General features: G+C 32.9%; 2 protein-coding genes across 8 annotated transcripts in view; both read right to left on the bottom strand.

Annotated features, from left to right (window-relative positions):
• Nucleotides 1–18,330, bottom strand: part of LOC126892343 (zinc finger protein 845-like) — a 369,452-nt gene that overhangs the window by 33,770 nt on the left and 317,352 nt on the right. The window lies entirely within an intron of this gene.
• LOC126892341 (zinc finger protein 729-like) overlaps nucleotides 1–18,330 on the bottom strand; it is a 418,287-nt gene that overhangs the window by 160,897 nt on the left and 239,060 nt on the right. The gene's annotated exons all lie outside the window — the stretch shown is intronic.

Genomic DNA, 18,330 nt, shown 5'->3' with positions numbered 1-18,330 from the left:
CGACTCGTGTACTTGGCGAATAATCGACACTTGCGTATATTATAGTTGCCATGTCGTCTGAGTGGATTACTCCTAAAATTATTTGACACTCGTTTGTCTTCCAACTATTGTCGGTAAAAAATGACCTGAGTCAAAGGGATCACGATTATTCGCACACTTGCGAAGTACATACTTGTCTATAGTTGCAGAGGCGGTCAAACGAAATGTATTAATAATTGGCATTTACTGCGACTATTCATTTAGACCAGTGCATTTATCACTAAAAACACCGGAATAAATCGATTTTTAAATACACCACCTAGAGACTTGCTAGTTTTCCATTGTGTTCAGGGTGATGTCAGGAAAAAAGTCTATAATAGAAAATTGGTGGAAATGCCTAATTAATAATTGCTTTTTAAAGTTCTTAACATGCATTAAAAAGTGCATAAACATGTCAAAATAAGCATATTAAGAGCCAAGTTTTGTTACTCGAGGATTTTTTGAGGTCGCTGAATATGACTACGCTATCAGAACCTACCCCCGGAGAACCTGGTGCCCAGGGTCACTACTAGGGCACGTCATCTGGAGGTTCGAGGGCTAACGGTCCTAAATTGATGCAATCAGTTTACTTGGAGGTTTGTGGAGTCGCTGAATACGAATATGCCATCAGAACTGACCCCCGTAGCTCCTGGTGCCCTGTGTCACTGCTGTAGCACGTCATCTTCCGGAGCTTCAAGGGATTTTGGTACTAAATTAATGCAAACGAATTATACGGGGGTTTGGGTGCTGCTGAATACGAAAACTCCATCAGAACCGACCCCCGGAGCACCTTGTGCCCGTTGTCACTTCTAAGGCACGTCATCTTCTGGGGTTTTTAAGGTTTTCGGCACTGAATGCATGCAAATAGATGAAGTAGGCGGTTTTGGGGTCGCTGAATACGAATACTCCATCAGAACCGACCCCCGACCACCTGGTACACAATGCTAAGGCATGTTATTTTCAGGAGTTTGGAGGGTTTTTGGGCATCAGGTGCAACGGGGAGTCGGTTTTGATGGCGTATTCTTGCTCAGAGCTACCCCAAAAACTGCCAAGTAATCTGTTTGCATAAATTTAGTGCCGAAAACCCTCTAAATTCTAGATGACGTGCCTTAGCAGTGAACCTGGAAACCAGGTCCAGGTTCACACTTGATGCGGTCAGTTCTGATAACGTATTCGTCCTCAGCGACCCAAAAACCCCCCGAGTAACAAAATCTGGCCCTAATACACTTATTTTGACATGTTTATGCACTTTTGCATGCATGTCATGCACTTTAAAATGCAACTGTGCATTTCCAGCCATTTTTCTATTTTGCACTTCTTTAGTGGTGTCATCCTGAACACAATGAAAAAAGTTGTAACTTTCTAAGTGCTGTATTTAAATATCGATCTATTTTTTCCTAAATGTTCTGGTCTATTTATTAGTAATCAAATCACACCACTGATTCATTTGTCAAGGTCGTTCAGCCAAATGTTTACGCTCGCGTACTTGTTAATTGTGCACGTCGTGTGAGTGCCCTGTTATGTTTGTCATGCAATATGATTGCAATCGCAAACTCGCATGCGAATAATAGTCCAGGGCGCATCTGTTTTGAGATGGACGTTGAGAGGTGACTCAAATTTTTTTGCAGAAATTGCTTAAAAATAACTCAAATAATAATATTTGAGTTATCCTCCCACTCAAAATGGTCCGGAACATTGTTTAAATAATCAAAATGCCAAAATATGAAGGAAAAATTCGATTTTTTTTATTGGTTTTTTGATTATAACTTTAAAACCATTCATTTATGAGAAAAGTTGTACTAACATAAAAGTTGCGTAATTAAATTTCCTACAAGATAGAATTGGTTAAAAATTTAAAAAATAGTCACCCTTGTTGCAAAATAGCAATAATTGCGAAAAAACCATACAAAAACAAGTATTCGCATTTTACGTTTTTCAACCATTTATGCTACAGTTATGACCTTCATATTTTACCCAAAAAAACTTTATGATATAGTAAAACAGCGCTGTAAATTTCATTAAGATCGGTTTAATAGAATTTGCAAAATAAATTTTGAAATCCAGCTTTCGCAAAAAAATTCATTTTTTCAAAATGTTGCAGGACTGAAAATAAAGCAGATAGTAAGTTGAATTTTTTTTGCTTATAGGAGTTTACTGTATCTTTTATTTTCAATTTGCAAAATTAAAATCGATTAATTACCACGGCGTCAGAAAATTTTTTAAATAAATATTAATTTTTGGTGCTACGCGCAGGACAGCGGTGTTCGATTCACACAAGTTGATTTCCACCAAAATTTCTTCCAATCTTTATCTAATATATTATTTTCTTAGTTTATATTTTGTTGTATTTTAATATTTTAATTCCACAAAAATCAAACTAATTTTATTATTGTTTGTGAAATATTGTTTAAACAGTTGCATATGTGTAAAAATAATAAACTTTTATTCTCTAAGTTAAAATATATGAACAAAGAAAGTTTTTGCTAAAAAAAGTGTTATTTCAAAGGATAGAGTATGTGTTTTTATTTTGCAATAAACAAATTTATTTATTTATATCAAAATGTAATAAAAGTTAAAAGGTACAGATTATTATCAAAGGTCATTGGAATGCCCAATCAGAGCAAACTATCCGCTGTCCTGCGCTTAGCACCAATAATTAATGTTTATTTAAAAAAATTCCTGACGCCGTGGTAGTTAATAGATTTTAATTTTGCAAATTGCAAATGAAATATACAGTACACTTCTATACGTAAAAAAATCTCAACTTGCTATCTATATACTTTATTTTCAGTCCTGCACCATTTTGAAAAAATGTATTTTTTTTGCGAAAGCTGGATTGCAAAATTTATTTTGCAAAATCTAATGAACCGATCTTAATTAAATTTACAGTATTGTTTTACTGTATCATTAAGTTTTTCTGGGTGAAATATGAAGGTCCTAAGTGTAGCGTAAATGGTTGAAAAACGTAAAATGCCAATACGTGTTTTTGTATGGTTTTTTCGCAATTATTGGTATTTTGCAACAAGGGTGACTATTTTTTAAATTTTTAACCAATTCTATATTGTAGGAAATTTAATTACGTAACTTTTATGTTAGTACAACTTTTCTCGAAAATTAATACTTTTAAAGTTATAATCAAAAAACGAAGAAAAAAATCGAATTTTTCCTTCATTTTTTGACATTTTGATTATCTAAACAATGTTCCGGACCTTTTTGAGAGGGAGGATAACTCAAATACTATTATTTGAGACATTTTCAAGCAATTTCTGCAATAAAATTTGAGTCACCTCTCAACGTCCAAATATACTAATATTTTTACAGATGCGTCCTGGTCTATAATTCTGTAGTTGCGAAGTACACGAGTCGTTTGAGGCCGGCTTCACTTCAAAATACTCGTGTAGAGGGCGGCTACACACAGGCATGGGGGAAAGTGGGAAAGGAGTACGAATGGAGCGATTTAACTTAAGGCCGCGTCCCACCATCAAATAATTTGATCAAACTGGTTTGAGCAAACTGAAAGTGACAGTTAGTGACGTCACATCCTGAGTGTTCATTGTGGATAATAATGAAAAATTTTAATTTTAAATAAAGTACAAACAAGTTAGACAACTCAATACAAAAAATTTGATCAAACTAGACTGATAGTGAGAGCACAGATTTTTAGAATTTAAAAAAAAACTGCAATTGTGACGTCACTTTGACGTACTTCCGGAGTTTGCTCAAATTATTTGATGGTGAGACGCGGCCTTTATGCATCCATTCTAAATAAAATTTCGATGGCATTGATTTGCAAATTGTTTTTTTCACAATAAAATCCTTATTGCTAATGTATTAAATTGTTAAATTTAAAACTTTAAAAAGCTATGAAAACTTCATCATTAAAAGTCAATTGGACCCCGCAGAAACCTTATGGGAAATGACCCTCTGTCAAATGCTCTGAAATTTTGGATTATGATAATCCTTGATGTGTAGAACAAAAGACTCCATGGGCGCGTAGCTCCAAAAAATCATAGTTTTAAGATATAAGCCTCTGAAATTATAGGTATAGTAAGGACGTTTGAGTTGGAATAAATTAATTTTGTCGAGAATGGGCGACTCTGGAGATAAATTACGAATCAGGTCAATTTTTATTTTTAAATTATAATTTTTTTGCATATATATCATACTAGTGACGTCATCCATCTGGGCGTGATGACTCAATGATTTTTTAAATAGGAATAGGGGTCGTGTGATAGCTCATTTGAAAGGTTATTTAATTCTCTATTCACTAATATAAACATTAACATAATTATTTATACAGGGTGCCCAAAATTTTTTTTAATTAAATTAATTGAGACAAAAAGAAGAATGTAGAATAGAATAGAATAGAAATATGCTTTATTGTCACTGAAAATTATACAATTTTATGGACAAAGCTTAACATAGATTCACGAAAAAGATATACATAACAATAACAAATACAATTTTATAAAATTAGATAAATCGTCAATAAAAAAAATATAAACAAGTTAAAAAAGTGAAGTAAAAAAACAAAAACCAATATATTGCAAAATTACTATAAATTGCAAAATTGAACATACAACATAATATAATAAAACACAAACAAAGGAACTAATAAGTTTAAGCTGCTGTATGTGACACCCAAATATAGATAAATACACTTTAGTTACTTGTACATTACTGTAATTTCTTAGCTAGTCATTAAGAAACTCTTCTACTGAATAATATGGTCTTTTAGATAAATGAGCTTTTGTCACTTTACGGAACTTAAGAAAGGATGTTGCAGATTTGAGTTGTAAAGGGAGATGGTTGTATAGTTTTTTTGCGGAATATAGTATAGATTTCTTTACTAACTCAGAAGACGGGATCGGTAAATAGACATCAAAAGTTGAATTTCTGGTGGAGTAGTCATGATGAGGCCTTGCTGGAAAGACATACATGTGTTTACGAATTAAGCAAACAGTTTCTAAAATATACAAAGATGGAAGGGTTAAAATTTCGAGATCTTTAAAGTAACTTCTGCAATGGGTTGTTCTTCTGAGGCCAAACAGATATCTTATTGCTCTTTTTTGTAATTTGAAAATAACATCAAACTGGGCAGCTGTACTAGACCCCCAAAAAGGAAGACCATATCGAAGATGAGACTCGAATAAAGAAAAATATGTTATTTTAGAAGATGCTAAATTGAGTTCCTTCGAAACAGATCTTATGGCATAACAGGCTGAGGCGAGTTTCTTACTTAACAAATCGATATGAAGGGACCATTTGAGGTTGCTGTCTAAAAGAATACCAAGAAATTTTACAGAATCAACGGTAGAGATCTGGCTGCTATTCACAAGCAGGGGTTGAAGAGCACCTTTATATGATAATGCTACCGTTTTATCCACGTTAAAGGAGAATAAATTAGAGTCAGACCAGGTTTTTATCGTAAGAAGATCAGAAGTTATAGTTGCATGAAGAGTTGCAATAGTTGAGTTGCTCCAAGTGATACTGGTATCATCAGCAAAAGAAAAATTTTTCCATCGATTTTTAAATTAGTGATGTCATTTATAAAGATCAGGAAAAGTAGAGGACCCAATACTGAACCTTGTGGTACTCCACATATAATGTTTTTGAGACTAGAGTTAGTATCATTTGCTCTAACCAATTGTTTCCTATTATCTAAGTAAGATTTGAACCAATTAAAAGAAATACCTCGAATTCCATAGTAATTAAGTTTTTTAATCAAAATGTTGTGATTTACACAATCAAAAGCTTTGGAATAGTCACAAAAACAGTGGCAGTATGATTATTGTTTAGTGCTTGGTAAACCTCGTGAAGTACAGAAAACATGGCATCAGTTGTACATTTATTAGTTAAGAAGCCGAACTGATTTTGTGATAAAATATTGTTATCAAAGAGAAAGGACATAAGTCGGGTTTTTATGAGCCTCTCAATAATTTTGGAGAGTACCGGTAGTAGGGCAATAGGTCTATAGTTGCAGGCATTAGATTTTTCGCCACCTTTATGAAGAGGAATAATAATGGCTGTCTTTAGGCACTCTGGAAATTTACAGTTTTCAAAGGAATCATTAATTAGTGACACGAGGAGTTCTAACACATTATCTGTGAGATTTGAGAAGATTTTTATGGATAGTCCATCAGTACTACAAGATGATTTGCTTTTGATACTATTGATCGTTTGGATCAATTCAGATTTATAGATTGGTCTTATAAAGAATGAATTCGAGACAATTTCTGAATTAGGGAGATAGGAAATGGGATCTTGTTGAGACTGAATAGTTGATGTTATATTTTTACTCACGTTAATGAAGTATTCGTTTAGATTTTCCGGGTTTGGAAGGGCAAACGTTTGAGCTGCGTGGGTTTTATTTCGAAGATCGTTTATTATGGACCAAGTTTCTTTTGCAATACTTTTGGAGCTTCCCAGACGATTTTGATAGTAGGCTTTTTTAGCTGATTTGATGAGTTTTAGGTATGTGACTCTGTAATTGGTGATATATTGAGTGACAGAGACGTTGGTAGTAAATTTCTTGATATAAAGTAGTGAACGCATATTTTTTGCTGATATGCGGATACCTTTGGTAGTCCAGGGTTTGCGACGTTTTGGCTTAATCGTAATTAAAGGAAATGCCTTATTGAAGATACAGACAAGCTTCTCCAAAAATCACTGAACTTATAGTCCACGTCCGTAGAAGGAAAATGCCAGTCAGAAGTTAAACATAAATTTTGGAATTTATGAAAATTCCGAGCGGAAAAAATCCTACCTAAACGTCGGGTTTTCGAGAAGGGGGTTTGCAGAAGATGTTAAATTTCGTATATACTGCTTCATGATCCGATAGTTCCGCATTAATAACTGTAGAGCAAACATCAAGGGGTGAGAAATCGGAGACAATATAATCAATTATGGTAGATGTAGTTTTTGTAATCCTTGTAGGAGAATTAACGTGCATTGAGAGACCATATGATTCAAATATGTTGACCAAGAACATTTGGGTAGCACAAGCAGCAGCATAATTTATGTTGAAGTCTCCGCATATAATTTTTCTGCTTTTGTGAGGCAAGTCATCTAACAAATTTAGCAGGTTCTGAAAAAATAGTTCCACGGAAGAGTCAGGTGATCTATAGATGCAAATAATGTAAAGATTAGGATTTTTATTAAAAACTAAGGAAAATTCAAAGAAGGCTTCATTCAACAAAAAGTCAAATGTATATAATTTTTTAATTCTAAATACATTTTACTGCTGTAATAAAACAGAAAAAAATGTTTATTTGATAAATAAATATTGTTTTTAGCTTAAATTCAATATTAAAGCTGCCACCCACCTGTCTCTTAGCAGTTTGAACATTTAACTTAAGCGAAAAGCAATGTTTATTTTTCAAATTAACATTTTTTTCTGTTTTCTGACAGCAGTAAAATGTATTTCGAATTAAATAAATTATATACATTCTTCTTTTCGTCTCAATTAATTTAATTAAAAAGAATTTTTGACCACCCTGTATAAATAATTATGTTAATGTATATATTAGTGACTAGAGAATCGAATTACCTTTCAAATGAGCTATCACACGACCCCTATTCCTTATTTAAAAATAAGGGGTGAGGGAAGTGGAAGGGAGGGCGTTGACAAATTAACATTTTTTTTTCTGTTTTCTGACAATAGTAAAATGTATGTTGAATTAAATAAATTATATACATTCTTCTTCTTGTCTCAATTAATTTAATTAAAAAAAATTGGCCAACCTGTATAAATAATTATATTAATGTTTATATTAGTGAATAGAGAATTGAATTACCTTTCAAATGAGCTATCACACGACCCCTATTCCTTATTTAAAAATAAGGGGTGAGGGAAGTGGAAGGGAGGGCGTTGACAAATTAACATTTTTTTCTGTTTTCTGACAACAGTAAAATGTATTTTGAATTAAATAAATTATATACATTCTTCTTTTTGTCTCAAGCCCAGATGAATGACGTCACTAGTGTGATATATATGTCAAAAAATTATAATTTAAAAATAAAAATCGAGCTGATTCGTAATTTATCTCCAGAGTCTCTCATTCTCGAGAAAATTAATTTATTCCAACTCAAACGTCCTCACTGTACCTATAACTTCAGAGGCTTATATCTTAGAACTATGATTTTTTGGAGCTACACGCCCATGGAGACTTTTGTTCTACACATTAAGGACTACTAGAATCCAAAATTTGTGAGTATTTGACAGAGGGCCATTTCCCATAAGGTTTCTGCGGAGTCCCTTACCTATTTATTTGTATTAAATGTAAAAAAAAATTATAATGAAAGACAGCTTAAGGAACGTATCCACTAACTTCGCGCTCCGTGCAACTGCTCCAACGAACAGGGCATGCGCTCCTCGTCATATGAACCGCCAACGATAGAAGCGCGCATCGTAGCATGATCCGGGAGGCATCTAAACATTCCGTATATGTATTTTTCACCTAAGAGTTTTCTATTGGTCCTTTGCAGCACGCGGCCATATTTCAGCCAATAGGCGGCGAGGTGAAAAACGCGTATACGAAATGTTATTCGGTGCGAAATTCATATACGGAATGTTAAATACTCGTAGATCAAAAAAGACGACTTTTTATTAAAGTCAGTAAAATGAGACTTGTTTTTAAATATTTGTTAATGTATTATCGCGGCCATATTTCAGCCAATAGGCGGCGAGGTGAAAAACGCGTATACGAAATGTTATTCGGTGCGAAATTCATATACGGAATGTTAAATACTCGTAGATAAAAAAAGACGACTTTTTATTAAAGTCAGTAAAATGAGACTTGTTTTTAAATATTTGTTAATGTATTATCATTGTATAACTAGACCATATACATATATAACAAATATATAACATATATAACAAATATATATAACCATATATATAACAAATATATAACCATATATATAACATATATAACAAATAATTGTTAATGTATTATCATTAGTGTAAATAAACAATGGTATTATTAAAGAATTTATTAAAGAGAAATAAAACAATGCAATAGGAAATAAAACAAAATATATTTACAGAATTAATACAAACAATATTAAAAAAATGTTTTAAAAGTAATATTTACGAGTTTAATGTCCTTCCCCAGCAAACAAGTTTGCGCCCAGTTACGTGATGATTACGTTAAATTTACGGCAAATTTCAACGAATACGTAACTCGGTGATTTATGACGAAAAAAAAACGTATTTCAGTGCCAAATCATTCACCTATATATTAGGACTTCCTTTATACATGTTTGACATTAAAAATAATTATAAAATCATAATGACGAATATAGTACATGTTTTTTATAATAGGTGTGAATGTCGGTTACATCGCAAAGGTACGTTTATTTCACGTAATAATCACGAAACAGAAATAACTTCCTTTGGTTAAATTTTGAGAAATAATTTGGAAAACAAAATTTTACAACGGTGTTGGTTAAATACGTATCGCTTGAATTTTACTTACTGTATTTTATGGACGTCGAAAAATTAGATGTATTTCACGTAAAAGTAATGTAAATAATACCAATATTTAAACAAAAAGTTTATGATTTCGCTTTTAAAATCATTTAGCATAACTATTTCAATCCAACCTTGATTTGACGCTATTTTTTTCTTTAAAAGTATCACAGGAGCTAAAATGATGAAAGTATCACAGTTAAGTCTAATTTTCAAATCGCGCGCGGTGATGACGTACTACCCAGCCTTTCTCCTCCTTTAAATACTATCACGTGACCACGGTACATGATTAACATAGTTGGTTCGAAAACTAAATTAATCGATTTATCGAATAATATATACGTTTCGATAGGATTATTTTTTTATATTATTCTGGTATTGAAATAGATTTTTAGTAAGACCAATTAGTTAATAGTAGAAGAAATTTAAAAACAAAAATAAAATACGTAATACTAATTTAAAGTAAGTAGAATATAGTTTAACTGTAATTTAAAAATAATCGATTTTTAAAATCGATGATCATAACCACTAATATCAGCTTCTCACAACAAAAAGTGAAAGTGAAACGTGAAGAGCTTTATTTCCTTCGTTTTATTTTAGGCGGGTTTGGTTTATTTATAATAATGTCTTCCGTATTAACGTTTACCTCACTGCTCGAGGGTTGAAGTGCCGATGATGCAATTAGAAAAAACAAGAAAGTGTTGAAGTGCATGTCCTCCTAGAAATAAAAAGTGAAAAGTTACCTGTGTACTCTGCCTGTGTTGTGTTTTGTGTTGGCAAATTTTTTAATGTGTCTTTAGGTCGGTACCATTTTTGGTTCATTATATTGTATAATAATAATTATACAAGATAAATGTTTAATGCCTGGTTGCACCAGCAGATCTTAAGCTCCAGCTTAGCTAAGCTCTACTTATAGATAGGGCCTCCCTGAGTATCACGTACGTTGCACCATAATTTTAGATTCTTACCTTAATTTCAATTATATATATTATTATATTATGGTATTTTTATTGTAATATATTATAATTATATTATATTAATTCTTATGATATTCTCGACTTAAGCTTAAGATCTGTTGGTGCAACCGGGCATTAAAGTCTCTAAATTCTACTAAATAAATACATTGTTAACACTTTATGTTATGCTTGTTTTATTTATATCATATGATAATAGTTACGTGATTCTTAAGTTAATTAAGGTCGAATTATTTACGTGAACCTAGGACGTATCTTTCACGTGAATACTAATATATTATACATTCCCTAAAAGATACGTTAATCAACACGTATTTGCAACGTGAATTTCCCGAAACATTTTATTGCTATTTAAGGTAAATAACACGTCTATTGAAGACGAGTTTTTCACGTAATTTAAAGACGTATTTTCAATGTGACATTCCAACCAAATTTTCACGTGAAATCACGTAAGCAATTTACGTATATTGGTGACAAATGTACCCAAAATTCACGTAATTAACACGTCGGTCTGTTTGCTGGGTCGCCATGTTTAGTTGCATTTAGTTGGTTTGCTGCGATATTGTGCGAAAGATTGTGGCGCCTTTTTAACCTTGTTTTAGAAGGTTCATCTTTAGGTAGTCGTCCAAATGGTAGTCTTTTTGACCCAAATTTCCCAAAAAAAGACAAAATGCATGGTTATAACATCAAATCCAATAATATGTAAATTGGAGCGGGAGGGCCAGATAATAGAACAAGTGATGGATTTTAAATATCTAGGCATCACACTATCTAGCTACGGAAGGCTCGAAACAGAAGTGGAAGATCAAGTGAATAGAGCAAACAGAGCCGCAGGTTACCTGAATGGCATAATATGGAAAAATACAAATATTGGAAAAGAAATGAAAAGCAGAATTTACAAAATAGTCCTCAGACCAATAATGACATACGCGGCAGAAACACGACCCCGACACAGAGAGGAGAAAAATATTGATGGTAAGACTCTATGGGGCAGAGCTAGAAGTACAGATATACGACGGATATGCAAGGTGGACAACATTGATAACTGGGTAAGAAACAGAAGAATAGAATGGAATGACCAATAAGCCGAATGACAACAAATAGAGTAGTAAGAACAGCGTGAGACGGTTCACCAATAGAAAGACGATCAGTGGTAAGACCACGAAAACGTTGGAACAACTTACTGGAGACAAATTGAAAACAGACAGTCATGTCTATACAAAAAGGAGAAGAATCTTCGAGAAACGAACAGAATGAGCGGAAAACAAGTTCCAATACAAGCTCACATTTATAGGTATAGATTAAAAGTAAAAGAACATCCTTACTGTGAATGCGGAAAAATTGAGGATCTAGATCAGCGATACTCAACCTTTTTCTTTCCTGGGCCACATAGTAGTCGGAGAGATAGAAGCGGATTTTGTGCGTGATAAGTAATATGGAAAAACTATACGGGGATATGTTGAATTAGTTGTGTACATGACTTTCACTAACGGTATAAGTAGGTCATGACGTAACTAAGTAAAATCTCCAGGAGTGGCACGCTGCGTGGCCGACAAAGGGGTGGAGCAGGATTGAATATAAAAAATATAAAGGGTTTTTTGCGCTGTTCGTGATTGAGATAGTGGACCAAAATTTGGGAATAAGTAGATCATGACATTACTAAGTAAAATCCCCAGAGCTGGAAACCAGAGTTGGAGATGAGGGTAGTTATAAGGGGTCAAAGTCGCCGTTTTTATTTTTTTTGTGACGCTCATGATCGAGAGGGTGCACCAAAATTTGGGAATAAGTAGGTCATGACGTAACTAAGTAAAATCTCCAGGGGTGGAACGCTGCGTGGCCGACAAAGGGGTGGGGCATAGGTGAATACAAAAAATATAAGGGTTTTTTTGCGACGTTCGTGATTGAGAGAGTGCACCAAAATTTGGGAATAAGTAGACCATGACATAACTAAGTAAAATCCTCAGAGCCGGAAACCAGAGTTGGGCATGAGGGTAGTTATAAGGGGTCAAAATCGCCGTTTTTATTATTATTTTTTTTGACGCTCATGATCGAGAGAGTGCACCAAAATTTGGGAATAAGTAGGCCATGAGGTAACTAAGTACAAACTCCAGGGGTGGAACGCTGCATGGCCGATAAAGGGGTGGAGGTAAGTGTGAATATAAAAAATATAAGGTGTTTTTTGCGACGTGCTAGATTGAGATAGTGCACTAAAATTTGGGAATAAGTAGACCATGACTTAGCTAAGTAAAATCCCCAGAGCCGGAAACCAGAGTTGGGGATGAGGGTAGTTTTAAGGGGTCAAAGTCGCAGTGTGTATTATTTTTTGTGACCCGACACAACATTTGTCCCCCACGCAGCGTTCCGCCCCTGTAGATTTTACTTAGTAATGTCATGATCTACTTACTCCCAAATTTTGGTGCACTATCTCCATCATGAACGCCACAAAAAAAATAATAAAAACCGCGATTTTACCCCTTATAACTACCCTCGTCCGCCACTCTGGTTTCCGCCTTTGGGGATATTACTTAGTTATGTCATGGTCTACTTATTCCCAAATTTTGGTGCACTATCTCAATCACGAACGTCGCAAAAAACCCCTTACATTTTTTATATTCACCCCTGCCCCACCCCTTTGTCGACCACGCAGCGTTCCACTCCTGGAGATTTTACTTAGTTACGTCCTGACCTACTTATTCCCAAATTTTGGCGCGCTATCTCGATCATGAGCGTGACAAAAAAAAATAATAAAAACGGAACTTTGACCCCTTATAACTACCTTCCTTCCCCACTCTGGTTTCCGGCTCTGGGGATTTCAATTATTTATGTCATGATCTACTTATACCCAAATTATGGTGCACTATGTCAATCACGAACGTCGCAAAAAACCCCTTATATTTTTTATATTCACCTCTACCCCCACCCCTTTGTCGGCCACGCAGCGTTGAGCCCCTAGAGATTTTACTTAGGTACGTCATGAACTACTTATTTCCAAATTTTGGTGCACCCTCTCGATCATGAGCGTCATAAAAAAATAATAAAATCCGCGACTTTGACCCCTTATAACTACCCCCGGCCCCAACTCTGGTTTCCGGCCGTTGGTGAAAGTCATGTACACAACTAATTCAACATATCCCCGTATAGTTTTTCCATATTACTTGTCACGCACAAAATCCGCTCCCAGCTCTTAGACTATAGTAGCTATTGCCACAGCTTGCGGGCCGCAATCAAGATGAAGTAGTATACAGGGTGTTTCATTGGGAAACAGAAATACTTGAATGGTGAATAGAGGTAAATGAGGCGGTTCTAGACATACTAAATTTATTGCTCCACCGACTTTATAGCCGAGAGTTACAGGGTGTTTTATCGATTTTGTACATTTCTTTCTGGACCCATAACTTAAAAACCACCTTGTAAGTACATTTTTTGATATTTTGATATGAAGAACACAATTATTTTAATTTTTGTTAATCCGGACCTGAATTTTTCTTGTGATTACTAAATGGGTCGTTGTAATGTAGTAAATAAGTATTAATTATTTTTAAAATGAGTATTTGCTCATTAACTTTAATAATTTATTATTAAAAGTTAATAATAACTTACTTTTAATCAGAGTTCTTAAAAATTTCAATATAATTTAAAATTAAAGTCATTAAATTGTCTGCCTCACTCCCAAACACGCCTCAAACAGATCGGCACACTATCAAATACTTAGGGAAAAGACGTGAAATTTGACAAATAATTTGATCACAGGGCCCTTTAGTTAGCCTTCGGGCCGCATAAAAAACACTAGAGGGCCGCATGCGGCCTGCGGGCCGCAGATCTAGATCATATTCTTCTACAGTGTCCAATAAGAGTATCCAAGCAGTTTAATTTGAGAATCGAACTTACAAAATTAGGAGTACCAAAGAATTCCAATGTTCAAAATATTAATAATTCAAAATAACATCTTACCCATGAACAACTACAGGCAGTGATTATTCATTTAAATATTAACAAAATGAATTTATGAATTTAAAATACTTCGACCCGCACTTACGTGCCCCAATATTCCCCTGGTTACTTGGTTTGGTAAATCAAGGCAACATTTTTAGGTTTTCATTTCAGTGTTGCAGCATTGCTTAGAGCAAGACGAGCTGCAATACAATCAAATGTACTGGCAGATGCACAAGTATGCAAGCCAAGAAAGAGAGTAAAAAGAAGAAGAAGAAGTTCCAATACTTTTTTACTCGACAAGGGTGTTCAGACCCTAGCTTAGCTTAAAAACATCGTCCAGTGCCAAGCTTGGCAACGAGAGTTATAATAAAAGTTGTAATAAGATACACATGTATTTTTTATTGCTCTGCTAAAGTATAACTCCAAGTATTAATTTGCAATCGAAATTACACAACAAAAAGTCTAATTACAAATTCTAATCATTGCGGTCCTTCGAGGAGAATCAGAAACAGCTCTATTATCGAGGTAAAACAAGAAAATCAACGAAAAAGTCTCTCATTTTGCCAAGAAATCAAAACGTCAAATACAAGATACCTAATTCCGAATTTAAGCGAAAGTTTTATTAAATTTTTTGGCTAACTGGTAATAAAACATTTAAACATTTCTAAATTTAAATCCCATAAAAGTTCCAAGTAAGAGATCCATTTATATTTTTCTAAAAACATTACTGTCTTTTCGACATTTGTCATAATACTGATTATCGGAGAATATGCCATTTTTGGGAAAAGTTATTAAAATGGAATTGAAGCTTATGATTATATATATATATATATATATATATATATATATATATATATATATATATATATATATATATATATATATATATATATATATATATATATATATATATATATATATATATATATATATATATATATATATATATAAGAAATATATAATCTTTCCGAAAGTCCTTTTTTAAAAAATATTTATTTAACACAAGAAAGTAGTCTTTACAGTTTGAAAGCAAAATCTGAACTAAACAATTATAATTCTAAACTAAGAAATGAAAATGTAATATTTTGATAACTATGAACGTATGATGTCTTCGTCAGCGTTTCTCTGGTTCAGGGACTTACTCTTCTCACGGTCATTACCGTGTTCTAGCTGATGTTGCGGAATGTGGGTCGTTAACTCCTCTTCCCCAAGAGTGAAGCCATGCGAGGGAGTTCTATGCCGGGGTTAGGACTTTCTTCTTTTTCCTCTATGGAATCGTTTCTCTTTGTTTTTGCTATTTTCCTTTTGAGTAAAATAATAAGTGTTGTAATTATTCCAATGTACAACAGAATTGTCCAAATACTTGGAATGTGGTACAGAGCCGTATTTTGAAATATTGGTTTTATTTCGTGATTTGGAATATCTTTAAGTTTTAGCGAATTTAGTTTTATTTCCATTGGTGCTATTTTAATTATATCGAAATTTAATTGTGGTGAGTTTATCATCATTGGTTGCCCTGATGTGACGTCTTGAAAGGTTAATTCTTGATTTTGGAAAATAATTTTACAAGGTGCATTCTCTATTAGATAAATGCCGTTTAGAATTTTTATTTGCGTTTCTTCTGCACATTTAATGATCAGTTTTTCTTCTTTAGGAAAGACAGCTAAATATTGGTTGATTTCTGGAATAATTTCGATATGGTTTCCTGGAATTTTCGCTTTTAGGTATTGGCAGTCTGTAGAGTTGCCAAAAAATAAAATTTGGTCTTCACATGAGTGCTCGTGATTAATTTGCAGATAACCAGGACATTGGAAGATCTTACTATGTGTGCAGATGTCATTTAGAGGAAATATAATTTTTTCATTTTTTAATAAATATCTTGAGTTTGGTAACATGATGACAAATTCTGACTTACTTTTTGTGGGAATTGGCAATAAATGATAAAGATCAAAATTGGATTCATAGTCAATAGGGATTGAAAGAAAATATTGTATTTGATTCTTTTCTATTTTGCAAGTTATTTGTAAAATAGCTTCGAAATCTAAAATGTTTTCATATTTTACTTCAAATGGTAGCTGTGCTTTGTAATGTGACGAAATTTTTTGGAGTTCGTTAAATAATTCGTTTGATTTTATTATGCTAGGATGTAATGTTTTCAATTTGCAAAATGTAATCGAATTCTGGACATTTTCCATTGTATCGAGTATTAAGTTGTATGTTATTATAATTTCATTAAACATGTCTTTCAAATAATTGACATTTTCAAGATTTGTTTGGAAATCTACTATATCTTTTATTGCTAAAATTTTGGATTTTAAATTAATTTCATTTTCTTGAATATTTTGAATTGTTTCATTAAAGTTACTGATAATTTCATGGCTTAGCGAATATTGATTATTGATTTGGCTTTGCAAGTTTGCTTCGTTTGTCTTTAAGTGTTCTAGTATTGAGTTAATTTTTTCGCCGTCTTCAGCATCTAAATTTCCTGTTATAGCTTTAATAATTGAACCGAAACCATTGATAATACCTCTTTTATTTTTTTGTAACTTGGTATGTATGTTTAGGTTTTCAAATTTTTCCTCAATATTATCTTTGACGTACTCTACTAAATTAACATAATTTTTTGTTTCATTATTGAAAAATTTACAATTAGAAAGATTATTTTTTAGGTGATCATATTGCATATTTAAGTTATCATATTCTTCTAAAAGTGGATTTAAGTTGTAATAATGGACAAAAGTGTGGCTAGATTTTTGAAGTTTGGCAGGTCCCAATTTGATTGGTAATATGCCTAGATTATGGGTAACATCTTTTATTTGGATTGCTGCGCATCCGATTGCGAGGTACCTGAAAATTTGTAAGGTTTTCTTTTAGGTCGTTTAACATTAGAAAAATGAATATTTTCGGCAGTATTTTTATGTCTAGTTTTTATTTTCGCGGTTTTTCTTTCTTTATTAATTTTACTTATTTCTTCAGCTTGGTATTTATTTTTTGTTTTACTTTGATATTGCTTATTACGAACAAATATTTTAGTAGGGATTGTTTCGGGCAGTTCTTCTCGATTTTCGTTAGCTTTAGAGATTACTTTTTCTTTTACGTTTTGCAAGGATTTATTGATATTAGAATAAAGTATTTTCATTTTTTCTTTATGGTTTGAAATATAATTATTTAAAATTTGTTGCTCGATATTAATATCAAAAGGAGAATTACTATCTATATGTCCCGTAATCAACTCATGTGGTTTCATTTTTGTTACTGAATGGATGCTGTTATTATAAGCTAGTAAAGCGTAATTTATTTTTTGTTCAATATGGTCATTTTTGTACTCTTTTTGATTATTTAATAGTCTAATATGTTCGATTATGGTTGAATGGAATCTCTCAGCAATTCCATTAGATTCTGGATGTTGAGAGCTTATAAAATGTACTTTTACTTTATGTAGCTCTAAAAGTTCTTTGACAACTGAATTTTTTAATTCGGTCCCATTATCAGATACTATTTGCTCTGGTATGCAGTGATGAGTAAAATATCGAATTAATGCATTTGCTACTTCAATACCTTGAGCTGAATTTATTTTATATAATTGACCATATTTAGAAAAAGAATCTATTATAGTTAAAAATTTTGTTTTTTCTAATGTGACTGAATCTAGGTGAACAATTTGGAAGGGTCTAGTTGCAGTAGGTGTTATATTAAATAAGGGTTTGATAGGTCTCCTATCGTATTTTGTTAATTGGCAAATTTCACAATCGTTTATATAAGTTTGGATAGATGCTCTTTGATTCGGCCAATAATATAAGGCTTTTATTCTATTTTCTGTTTCATCTACTCCTCTGTGGTTCTGTTTTCCTTCGTGATAATTTTTTATTATTTCTTCAATTTCGTTTGGTGGGATATCGATTAACTTCTTGGTGCATTTAATAAGGTTTATTT

Source organism: Diabrotica virgifera, chromosome 9 (assembly GCF_917563875.1).
Source record: "Diabrotica virgifera virgifera chromosome 9, PGI_DIABVI_V3a".
NCBI lineage: Eukaryota > Metazoa > Arthropoda > Insecta > Coleoptera > Chrysomelidae > Diabrotica > Diabrotica virgifera.
The sequence above is the reverse complement of the archived record's forward strand: the minus strand, read 5'-3'. Positions and strand labels throughout refer to the sequence as shown.